This window comes from Delphinus delphis, chromosome 3 (genome assembly GCF_949987515.2).
Source record: "Delphinus delphis chromosome 3, mDelDel1.2, whole genome shotgun sequence".
NCBI classification, from domain to species: Eukaryota; Metazoa; Chordata; class Mammalia; order Artiodactyla; family Delphinidae; genus Delphinus; species Delphinus delphis.
The window spans coordinates 88,216,537-88,227,786 of record NC_082685.1 but is presented as its reverse complement, the minus strand read 5'-3'; the positions used below and the strand labels follow the sequence as shown (position 1 = coordinate 88,227,786).

Genomic DNA, 11,250 nt, shown 5'->3' with positions numbered 1-11,250 from the left:
TAGCATCAGAAATCAGTGAGCAAAAAATATTATGTATAATTAATAGTGTTGGAATAATGTCATAGCTATATGAAGAAAAGACAAGAAGATAACTTCACACTGCAAGTATTAGAAAAAAATATTTGTGAATGCACCTATAAACTTGAAAGAAGGGAAAAGTCCTAAATGTGACTAATGAAATAGAATCAATAAAGGATAAAATTAATATTAGTTATGTAACTTGTCCAAAAAATATACATGACTGATAAACATTGTAATCAACAAATAGACAAATGACAAAACAGTGAAACCTATTTTCAATGAAAAAGGTTTAAATGATGTAAGATCTATTCATTAATAGAAATTTAAGATGCAATATATTTGTGATATAAACTAAGCCAGATATTCAGATATATCCTTAATATCTTTTATTCTAAAGATAAGAAGAAATGCAAAGTGTCACTTCAGCAACACACATACTAAAATTGGAATGATATAGAGACGGTTAACTTGGATTCTGTGCAAGGATGATATGAAAAATTAATTAAATATTCTATATTTTTCTGTACACTTAAAAATGATTAAAATGTTATGTATATTCTACCACAATAGAAATAAATAAATAGACATGAAAATATAAATGAAAAAATTAAAATAATATGATAAATAAAAAGACAAGGAAATTTTAAATTTTCTCAGTAATTTTAATTTTAATAAAAATATTAGTGGGCTTCCCTGATGGCACAGTGGTTGAGAATCTGCCTGCTAATGCAGGGGACACGGGTTTGAGCCCTGATCTGTGAGGATCCCACATGCCGCGGAGCAACTAGGCCCGTGAGCCACAATTACTGAGCCTGCGCATCTGGAGCCTGTGGTCCGCAAAAAGAGAGGCCGCGACAGCGAGAGGCCCGCACACCACGATGAAGAGTGGCCCCCGCTTGCCACAACTAGAGAAAGCCCTCGCACAGAAACAAAGACTCAACACAGCAAAAATTAATTAATTAATTAATAAACTCCTACCCCCAACATCTAAAAAAAAATATACATATATATATATATATATATATATATATATATATTAGTATCATTCTGAGTTCATATTGATAGTAAAGAAAAAGGGAAAATCTAGCTGGTTAGATCAGTCTTAATAAAAACAATAAGAATGAAAACTAGACATAATGTACCTCTTCATGTGTTACAGTAGGAAGCTCACAACTCCTATTAAGTAGTATTATCAAAAAATAGAACAAAATTTATCAGCTTTCTAAAATGTAAGTTTATTTTATAGGAAATAAAGTAGTATGCAGACCATCTTAAGTGATACAAAAAATACAATAAGCAAAATCTGGAAGGTGCAAAATTATTATATAATCAATACCCTTTCTTTCTTTATTGAATAAATTATAAGAAAAAAAGATGGGAAGCTTATAAATTAAAAGCAATTTAAACTATACCAATAAAATGCAGTATGCACTAAACAAAGTGATTGTAAATTTAAAATACTATAAGGTATTGGAGGAAATTTGAATACTGTGTATTTCATAACATTAAAAGAATTATAATTAATTACCTTAGGAATAATAAAAACATAGGAATAATGAGTTTTAAAGTATCTTAAATACATACATACTAAAGGATCTATGGATGCAATAAGTGATATCTAGGATTTGACTGAAAAAATATCTAGGGTGGTGTGTGGGATGGAGATCAGGTATAGACTTAGAGAAAAACTGATTGTGTTAATACTGGATATTGGATCCATGTAGTTTCATTATGTTACTTTTTTTCTTTTATATATTTTTACATAATATTTTTATGAAGTACCAGCACTAGTATCACAGAAAAAATATTAATGGGTGAGGGAAAAATCATTGTTTCAAGCTATTTACAAGACTAAGAGAAGTAACAATGAGAAAGAACCTAAGCTTCTGTATACTTTATTTATCTTCTTTTAAAATCTTTTTTACTTATATTGCTTCAACCCACTATCCAATGAGCTCATGCTTTTGTATTTTAAAATGCATGTGGCTCATTATACATAAAAATTGTTAACCAAAAAATGTTGGTCAAATTGTTTTGTAATAAAGTACCATGTCTTGGCCATTTTTTTTAAACATTAAGTAATCTTAAGGATTAGGCATTAAATGCCAAGTACTTTTTGAAGTACATTTGCTATTTATTCTTCACTAGGGAGAAATTTGACCTCATTCCTTGTTCTAAATAGCACAACAGTGCCCTACTGATTAGTGTATCAGGTCAGATGGGAGAAAAACAAATGGCTTTGCATTTTTAACAACGTGCTCAACCTGAACCAGTTACCAAGGCATTTAAAGGCAAAACATAAAAGACGTCAATTGATTAAGCATGCTGGGCAATAAATTTTGAAAAACAAATTATATATTTATGTTACTAATACAGAAGTAAGAGTGTCCTTCATTTTAAGTGTGCAGTTTGATAGACCAGGGGCAATGGTCATTTAACTACCACCACAGTCAAGGTTTAGAACACTCCCATCACCACAAAAGCCCCCTTGTGTTCCTTAGCAGTCAATCCCTGCCCCCACCTTTGCTTCTATACAATCATTGATCTGCCAGAAAGCAAACTATGGTTTTGCCTTTTCTAGAATTTCATATAAATTTCATACAAAACCCTAGAGTGTGTAGTCTTAAGTGAGTGGCTTCTTTTACATAATTGCTGACCATGCAATACTGGAAAAGCTTGCTGTATTATTCCTGAGTGGCTTCTTGATATAATAGAGATAGCACTGAAAAATAGGGCAGAAGATCTTACTTCTCTCTCCCACCCCAGTCTGTGAACTAAGATATATTTTTTTTTCTTTTTTTTTTTTAACTTCTCTTATTCAGCAACGGTAAGATGAGGAGGATAGTACTATTCTGTCTTCCTCAAGGCTGCTGTGTTAGATCCAATTAGAATGTGTAAAGTGGTTTCTAAAGTGTGACACATTACACAGATGAATTCACAAGAAAAGTCTATCAGAAATAAGAGAAATGACAGCCTTTTAAAAGACACTGTTAAATAAGATTAAGTGTATATTGAAATATAAAGTTCTATTTTTTCACTGTGGAGATGGGAGTAAGATGGAGGGAGGCTATGAATGGATTTTATGAAGTTTGAATAAAATAGGGAAAAAAACTGAAACTAAAATTATAAAAAGGAACAATGTTAAACCTATCTAAATAAAAAACAAATAGCTAGCTTTAGAAATAAACTTCATTCTTTTAATTATTTCTTCAACAATAACAAGAATTTATTCTACATAGGACACATTATCTGACAAAGTTATAGTTATCAAATAAAGTATATAGTTCTTGTCTTCAAGTTTCATCTACTTTCCCTGTCAACATTGGAAAGGGGCAAATAAAAAGACTTTTAAATGAAATTTAAGGACAGGGAAATAATACTCTTCCACCAAATGAGACTATAAATATTTTGTGAATGTTGACATTTGTAACTTAATGACAAAAAAAATTAGTTTTTAAGTTTTATTTGTTTGTTTTACCCAGTATCAAGAAAGAAGACAAGGATGTTCCTACATCCACATCACTGTGGTGGATCTCCTTTTCTGATCCATCTTTGAGGCCTGAAGTTCTCCTATCCCTCTCCATACCCTAGAGAAAAAGCAACATAATTGTTAGTGTTAGAGGTTTGAAAATTTCTGAGACAAATGAGGAAGATGAGGAAATCTTATGATTCACAAGGAGATGTAAGGGACCATGACACTTGGAAAGTGGTAAAGAATGGGTTATATGTGAAGATAGCTGGTCTGGGTCGGTCAAATTTTGACAGTTGAAGGAAAATCCAAGGGGAATGCCTGGAAGTTCTAGTCAGTGTGGCAATTTTAGGTAGACTACAGACAAAATACTTGACTTTTGGCCTTTGTATGTTAGATAAATTACATGGAACTGTGGTAAAGAGCCAATTGAAAGTTTTTCAAGCATCTATGTGCTCTTACCCAGTAAATAAAAGGGAGAACCTTCAATCCACAACCACAAAATGTCAGATCCCAATAAGATGTCTGACATATCTTCATCAATGATGGTCTGAGGATAAAGAAGTTGAGCCACTGACTTAATCTACCTAATAAAAAAATAGGGCTGATTCCCCTCAGTTTGGTCACTCTACTCTGGAGAAAACACAAATATAAAAAATATTAAATAAATTTCAAATGACCATTTAGTATAGTAAATAAAGAAGTATGTAGCATAATGAACAAGAATTTTATTAGTAATGAAAGAGAGTGATTAGTGAGGACTGGAACACTTAAACATTTCAGGCAAAAGAAATTAATGTACATGATGGCAGAGTTGAACATTTAAATTAAGAGGTTAATAAAAACAGAAAAATTATGTAATGTGATTAAATTTAGTAGTAGGAGTTCACAGAATCAAAGCCAGATTTTTCAACTATAAATGAGTATTCTACTTGTTATAAAAAATTATAGCTCCGGGCTTCCCTGGTGGCGCAGTGGTTGAGAGTCCGCCTGCCGATGCAGGGGATGCGGGTTCATGTCCCGGTCCGGGAGGATCCCGCATGCCGCGGAGCGGCTGGGTCCATGGGCCATGGCCGCTGGGCCTGCGTGTCCGGAGCCTGTGCTCCACAACGGGAGAGGCCACAGCAGTGAGAGGCCCGCATACTGCAAAAAAAAAAAAAAAAAAAAAATTATAGCTCCTAATATAATGGGCATTCCTTCATTTCTTTGTTCCATAATATTTATTGCATGCCTATGATGTGCTAAGTTCTGATCTAGCCACTGTAGATAAAGCAGTAAGCAAAACAAAGCAGAGAATAAAATAAAGTCCCTGCTTTCATTGAGCTTTTAAACTAAAAGGAGGTTACAAGACAGCAAATAAACAAATAGAATTGACCCTTGAACAATGCAGGTTTTAGGGATATCAACCCCCACTGAGTTGAAAATTGGGTATAACATTATATTTGGCCCTCAGTATGTGTGGTTGAACATCCCTGGATTCAACCAGCCAAAGACTGTGTAGTACTATAGTACGTATTTATTTAAAAAAAATCTTTATGTAAGTGGACCTATGTAGTTCAAACCCATATTGTTCAAGGGTCAACTGTATATGGCATATTGTCATATAATGCTGTGAGAAAATTACACAGGGTAAGCACACAGAACAGGAGAGAGAATTGTAATTTTAACAGGTGGCTAAGGAAGGCCTTTCTGTGGAGGTAACATCTAAGGATTAGTCTAAATGAGATTTTTTAAGTAGAGGAAACTGTGGTTACAAAGACTCCAAAGGTGGGAATATGGAAGGCATGAAATATAACTGGTAGAGAGTTTAGTGTAGCTAGAGTTGAATAAACCAGAGAAAGTAATTAGATCTGTAGATGAGGTCTATGAATTTCATATATTTATAGTATAAAAAAATTTAAATATGTCTTATGATTTGAAGAGTGCTACTTACTTACATAGTAGCATATAGGAAGTGCCATATAGCACGACATAGTAAGTAGTACTTAGTATAAAAGTAGAAAGTTCTTTCTACTTTCATAGTGAATGCCTAATAAATCTGAATAAGATAATGCTTATCACACTAAGCTCTAAATATTATAGCATAATTTTCTTCTATACTAGTTTCTGATTCCCTACAGTTCAGTTACATCATCATATTCAAAGTATGTGACTGAATCTAAAAAATATTATTGGCATTTTAAGTCTATATTGAAAGATACATTTATTAATTAATGAATAAATGAATGACTGTATCAATTAGCTGTTCTTGTGTAACAAACCGTCCTAAAACTTAGTGGTTTATGCCAATAAGTTTGATGACAGACCGAAAAAAATGTTAATAGACACAAATGACCAAAGCTTACTCAAGAAGAAATGAAGAACTCAAATAGTCCTATGTCTATGAAGAAACTGTATTCATAGTTAAAACTTTCCCAAAGGGAAAACTAATGATTCATATGTCTTTATTAATGAATTATATAAAATATTGTGGAAGAAATATCAATTCTTAAAAAAAAAGAAAAATACCTTCCAGAAAATGGAAGAGGCTGTACCTTCCAATTCTTGTGCTTAGGCAAGTATTACAGTGATACCAAAAACAGATGATATTATAAGAAAAGAAAATTACAGATCAATATCCCTCATCAACATGGGTATAGCAATCCTTAGAAATGTTAGTAAACCAAATTTAAAATGTATAAGCAGGATAATATATCATGAGCAAGTGAGATTTATTCTGGGAATGACAGTGTTTCCAGATGAGATTATCATTTGAATCAGTAGACTGAATAAAGCAGATTGTCCTCTCCATTGTGGTTGGGCATCATCTAATCCATTGAGGGACTGCATAGAACGGTAGAATGGTAGAGGAAGGGAGAATGTATTCTCTAACTTGAACCGCTGAGCTAGAATATCATTCTGCTTCTGCCTTGTATCTGGGGATTACAACATTAGCTCCCCTGGTCCTCAGGCTTTCAGACTCAGAGTGAATTACATGGCTGGCTTTCCTGGGTCTCCAGTTTGCAGACAGAAGACTGTGGGACTTTTTCAGCTCCATATATGTGAGTCAGTGAACCAATTTCTTAATAATAAATTTATAAATCAATCTTTCTCTCTATCTATATCTGTATCTTCACCTGTATCTCTATCTATATCTACATCTTCTACAGCTTCTATTTCTCTGAAGAACCTTGACTGATACAGTGATTCATTCAAACCAAAATTTTAAAAGAGAAAAAATTATACATTCAATAAATACCTGAAAAACATTACAAAATTCAACATCAATTTATGACAAAATTACTTCACAAACTATGACTAACCTTACCTCATGAATAAAGAGTATCTATTAATAACTAGAGCTAACATCATACCTTGTTGTTAAGGACTAAGTGGTTTCCCTCTATGGTTAGGTCCAAAACAAGAATTTCTACTCATACTACTCCTATCCTATAATATACATCCCAGTGCAATAAGAAGAAGAAAAGAGATACAAGGCATATAGATTGGAAAAGAAGAAAACAGTCTTTATTCATAGAGGCCATGATTGTCTACGTAGAGAATCCCAAAGAACCTATTAAAATAAGTGAATTTAATTGGTTACAGAAAATAAAGTCAGCACACTAAAATCAGTTGTCTTATAGTAGCAATAAGCAATAGATGTTGAAATTTAAAAAAGAATACCACTTATAATACCACTAAAATATGAAAGAGGGATAAATATTTTTAAAACAAAGAACATGGGCACAATTTGTGTAATAAAAAATATACTATATTGTTGATCAGTATCAAAGAAGACCTAAGTAAATGGAAAGATATATCACATTCATTGATTGGAAGCTCAAAATTGTCAAGATGTAAATTCTTCTCAGATTGATCTATAGATTGAACACAACCCCAAAGAAAATCCTGTAAGCTGATTATATCTTTGAGGAAATCTATAAGCTGATTCTAAACTTATATGGAAAAGCAGATGATGAAAAAATTACCAAAACAATTTTGAAAAATGAAAGCAAAATTAGGGGACTCACATTTCCAGATTTTAAGATTTTCTGTAAAGCTACAGTAATCATATAGTAGGGTATTGATAAAATAATAGTCACATAATAATGGAACAGAATAAAATGACAGAAGTAAACCCACATGAATATGAGCAAATAGTTTTGAAAAAGTTGGAAATGTAATTGAATAAATAAATATTTTCTTCATTGATTTAGTGGTGTTGATACAATTACACATCCATGTGCAAGGACAATAATGTAAATATAAAAGTAAAATTTAAAACTTCTTTCTAGAAGAAAGCATAGGAGAAAATCTGTATGATATTGAGATAGTCAATTACTTTTTAGATAGGGCACATATAACCTGCTTTTTGCACAACAGCATTAAAAAAAAAAGGCAAACCATAGTCTCAGAGAAAACATTTGCAAAACACATTTAATAAAGTACCAATAAGGAGAATATATAAGGAAATCTAAAAAAAATTACTAAATGGGAAAGAATAACCCAGTAAATATGGGTAAAATATGTGAAAAGATGATTTGCTACAGAAGAGATATGGATTTAAAATAAGAACATGTAAAGATGCTCACTACCATTAGTCATTAGGCAAATGCAAATTAAAACCACAGTGAAATACTACAACACATCTAATCAAATGGCCAAAAAAAGAAACAAATGAAGAAAGACCTGACAAGAACAAGTGCTGGCAAGTAGACAAAGCAGCTAGAATTCTAATAAAGTGTATACTAGATGCAAAAGAAATTAAGACATATGTTTACACAAATGCCTGCATACAAATGTTTATAGTCATTTTATTTATATTCACCAAAACCTGAAAACAACCTAAATGTCCTTCAACTGCTTAATGATAAACACTGTATGTATATACAACATTCAACATAAAATTCACACAGTGACGTAAATGAATTTCAAAAGCAATATCCTAAGTGAACTTAGGAAAAGACTCAAAAGGACACATGCCTGAGACAAAGGTTTATTTGGGAATGTTATCTCAGGGAGCACAAATTTGAAATGTTTTGGGGTTGGGGCACAAGGGCACTGTGAAAGGAGGGAAAGCCAATATAATGCATTATTGTGTTAGCTGCCCAAACAGGTGGCTGGCATTGATATGGCAGTACCTTCTGATCTTCTATCCCCTGGGACAAAGAGGGAAGAATTTTGTGCACTGTCTCCCTCTCCTCATTGGCCAAGGATAGTTCCAAGGGCATTAATGTCCTGAAGTTTGGGTTGTTTGTGAATGAGTCCCAGTAATTTCCTATAGGCATCATGAATTGCAAAGGTTGCATTTAAGCAAAATTAAAGTCTTTGTTCATCTGGTTGACCCTACAGTGGCTGAAGTAGGAAGTAGGGTCTTGAAGTAGGGCATAGGCAGAAACAAAGCTCTATATTGCCTTTAAATTTAAAATATAAAAAGGTAGCATAAAATGGTCAGTATATTTCATGAGACTCATTTAAAGTGAGAGCCATGATAAAAAGTGTGTTGACTGCATAAATCATATTGATTATTAAATGTAAATAAAGGTACATAGTTATTTTCTCAGAGTCATTTCTGAATCTCTTATTCAATATGCAAATGGTTTAGAACCTAAAATTAATCATGAAATATATTACCTTATTTATGAGAACTATAAATCAAAGAGAATTGATTGCTTCTTATCAGAAAGAAATGAAAAATAGTATGTATTACCTTCAGGCTAAGTGGCTCCACTCCAGGAATATAGTAGGCCATATCTTATCTCCAGTCAGATATAAGAGGTATTTTAATATCCAAAGGTGTACTGTTTATTAGTTTCCAAAATGCAAGTTGATAAAGGTTATCATTAAAAGAAAGGTAATTGACTGCTTCCTCCTCTTCTATGTAGAAAGAAGACTTTTGGGAGCAAGGTATAGAGACTAGTGAGACGTACATATAGGGGAACTCCTCCTCTCAGTACACAGAGATGTATTTTATGTAGTAGAAATATACTCTATCAAAGAAAAGAAGCGAGGCTTCATGTTCTTTAGATTGCACTAGACGTTTTGAGGAACAGACCTGAACAGACCTTAACAATAGCTAAGGTCCAGAGTCGTCTTCAATAACTCAAGCTGGTTCCACGGTGGGTTAAAAGTGTCTTCAACCACAAGGGGCATAAAAACTCCCCTGGGTGCAACAGTCTGCTTTAGAGAAGGCAGGATTCTTTCAACTCTAGTTTAGCTTACTCTCAGGTTAAGTTAGTGAATCTTAGGAGAACAAGAATAAAATATGCTTTCTTCCTAGTTCAAAATGAGGTTATAGAAGGTTAGTATTTGAGAAAGTGTTCATGTGTATCCCACACACATTTTTCTTTGCCCCAATTATCTTCCTAGATTGTTCTTTCAAAAAGGATATATTCCTAAGGAAATTAGTTTCCAACAATAAAATATTCTGTGCACTCTTTCAAATTTCGCATTGGGAAACTAACTACATACAAAAAAAATAAAGAGGCCTTAGAAATTTGCTGTTTTGTCTTCAAATTAAGCTTCAAGTAGAACATTGCTCCACTTGTGAGTGTGTAATTAATAATAAATGGAATTGATAACAAGGCCCCATTGTGTAATGCTAATGCAGCTCCTTCTTAGGATTTATTAGCTTTTCAATAGGTTTTCTTTGTATTTAGATGAAATTTTGAAATTTTCTGCTTTAAGTAGCACAAATACAACAATAAAAAGTGAGTTTATATTTTGAAATACAAAGTACATATCTTTACCTGTCATAAAGGAATTTATTAGAATACCATAATTTAATGATTCCTTAAATACTTGAAAAATTATTTGAAGATATATTTATTTATTATGTATTTTCTTCCAGTTGTGTTAAGATATAATTGACATATATCACTGTATAGGTTTAAAGTGTACAGCATAATGATTTGACTTACATGCATCATGAAATGATTATCACATTATGTTTAATGAGCATCCATCATCTCATATAGATACAAAAATTAAAAATAGAAAAAAATCTTTTTCTTGTGATAAGAACTCTTAGGATTTATTCTCTTGACAACTTTCATATATAGCATATAGCAGTGTTAATTACATTTATCACTGTATATCACACCCCAGCACTTACTTATGTTTTAACTGGGGGTTTGTACCTTTTGACTGCCTTTACCCAATTTCCCCTCTCCTCAACCCCACGCCTCTGGTAACCACAGATCTGATCTCTTTTTCTATGAGTTTGTTTGTAAGTTTGTTTTTGAAGCATAATTGACCTACACCACTATGCTAATTCCTGTTATACGACATATGTTTAGTATTTTTTATGCATTTCAAAATGATCACAACTAAAAGCCTAGTTACTATGCGTCACCATACAAAGATATTACATAATTGTTGACTATATTCTCCACACTGTACATTTCATACCTGTGGCTCATTTATTTTGAAACTGGAAGTTTGTACCTCTCAATCCCTTTCATCTACTTCTTTCTTTCCCCCAGCCCCTGCCCCTCTGGCAGCTACCTGTTTGTTCTCTGTACCTGTAACTCTTGTTTGTTCACTTGTTTTCTTTCTTAGATTTCACATATAAGTGAAATCATACAGTATTTGTCTTCCTCTGTCTCACTTATTTCACATAGCATAATACCCTCTAGGTCCACCCATGTTGTCATTAATGTCAAGATTTCATTCTTTTTATGGCTGAGTAATATTCCATTGTATGTATATATAACACAGCTTTATCAATTCATCTATTGATGGATACTTGGGTTGCTTTTGTATCTTAGCTATTGTAAATA

At 32.6% G+C, this 11,250-nt stretch overlaps 1 non-coding gene across 1 annotated transcript; it reads left to right on the top strand.

Moving 5' to 3' along the window:
- Positions 1-435: 435 nt before the first annotated feature.
- On the top strand, positions 436-542 carry LOC132423745 (U6 spliceosomal RNA). The gene has a single exon (XR_009519062.1). It is a non-coding gene; the product is annotated as a U6 spliceosomal RNA (small nuclear RNA).
- The last annotated feature ends 10,708 nt before the right edge of the window (positions 543-11,250 follow it).